The sequence below is a fragment of the Halyomorpha halys genome, unplaced genomic scaffold, assembly GCF_000696795.3.
Source record: "Halyomorpha halys isolate HHAL.00 unplaced genomic scaffold, Hhal_1.1 Scaffold163.1, whole genome shotgun sequence".
In the NCBI taxonomy this organism is placed as follows: Eukaryota; Metazoa; Arthropoda; class Insecta; order Hemiptera; family Pentatomidae; genus Halyomorpha; species Halyomorpha halys.
Genome location: NW_027116712.1, coordinates 331,797 through 333,633, shown reverse-complemented (window position 1 = coordinate 333,633; position 1,837 = coordinate 331,797). Strand labels below are relative to the sequence as shown.

At 31.8% G+C, this 1,837-nt stretch overlaps 1 protein-coding gene across 3 annotated transcripts in view; it reads right to left on the bottom strand.

Annotated features, from left to right (window-relative positions):
• kug (kugelei) overlaps positions 1-1,837 on the bottom strand; it is a 537,878-nt gene that overhangs the window by 346,752 nt on the left and 189,289 nt on the right. The window lies entirely within an intron of this gene.

Here is a 1,837-nt window from a genome sequence, read left to right as displayed (position 1 = left end):
TATTTATATATATATATTTTTTTTTTAAATGTTAAGATTTGAGGCAAGATAGGAGAGATGCCAGGAAACACTTATGACCGCTGGAAGGATTAAGCCATTTCAACTGTACATAAAATCGGGAGACAGAAGCATCCCTCGAGACCCCAAAGATGAATCGTACAAAGGAGTTAATCAACCGGTTTAGTTCTACCTCAAGATCCCGAGGGATATATTAAAGAAAACTTTAAACCTATAAAAGATTCAACTCTGTGAATGATACAGCCTGGTTATGCTCCCATCCTATCACAAAGATAAAGTCGAGTTGTAGAAAATTCAAGAAACTAAAGAATACAAAATTTTAAGTTGAAATTTTGTCATTTTTAAGTTCAAATCCATTCACACAATATTTTGTGAGAAGAAAAAAGTGGGGCTTAGATCCGAGCAAATACGGGATTTTCCGTTGTTTACAGACCTTGTAGATCTTTTGCAGCCTTCCCTGCCTCCGTCTATCTTGGGCTATTGTTTTCCAATTTGCTGTATGTAGCTCCCCTGTAGCCTTGTTTGTTCTGTCTATCCATTTAGTTTTCAGACTCCCACGTGGTTTCTTGCCAGCTGCTGTAGTATCTGAGTTTTTGGGGACACGCCTTCAGGGACTGGATCTGAATGCCACGCCCATCCTCTTGGCATTCGTATTCTTGAAATGTTTCCTGACTTAAAATAACGAATTTCTGATATGATTATCTCCTTCATATGTTCCTATTACAGATCATTGGAGTAATCATTTTGCGGAATTTTTAATTTATTGATTATTTATGAAAATAATAGAACATAAATATCTTCAAACTATAGTATAGCATATATACATGAGTATAGAGAGTAATAGACATTTCTGTAGTTGTATTGGGTAATTTTTTCATCTTTATATTAAGATAGACCCACCTTTAGCGTATAAAATTAATTTAAACTTATTTAAAGCCAAAAAACCCCAAAACGTGTGAATTTTAGTATGTTTTGATAATTTCTCGTATTTGCCGAAAACAAACTGCAGGGTAACTTCAGATTCGTGTTCAACACCCTCAAAAATACAAAGTATGCCAATAAAAACAATTACATCAGACCTATTTTCTTTAAACTAAGATTTCACTGCACTAAGAGCATTGGTTAGTTTAAAAATTGATAAGTGTAGCGCATAAGAAGATAGAGTGCTACAATAAATAGATATAACAAATAATAAATGCATATATATTGTGCTTATATTCTATAACAACAATTGTTTTTGTAACCAAGACTCCGTTTTTTGGGAATACGTAAATAGTCTATTACTACAAGCTTTCACATTTAAGGACACATTCACTGCCGATTTATGTATTAAACCAATAATTTTTTTTTTTTGGACTTTGAATATTGTAAAGCAGTTCGTTAACAAACCTAATATCAGAAAAACAACGCCCTTTGTTGTTTTTTATTCGTGTCCATCTCAAACTCGGTAGAACCTAGAAATAGGGCACAAGATCGATTGGCCATCTCTATTTCAAATATTCTAAATCTCAGTGGACAAATCGATTTTCAGAAAACACTCATACCATTTTTCGACTAATTTTAAATTGTTTCAAGAAATCTGTTCCTCATGACAGCATAATAATAAGTAAAAGAAGTCCAAATCTAGCAGCTTTTAAACCAAACGACCAAGAACATTAAAATATTGCACTTCAGGAAATCTTCCATACCGAATGCAATATAAATAATGATATTAAGAATTTTGTAAAAATATTATATAGAAAGTTGAATATATTTATTTTATTTTATAAGTGTTTTTACTTTTCTGATATTTTTTTATTTATATGATAAACATCGCTTA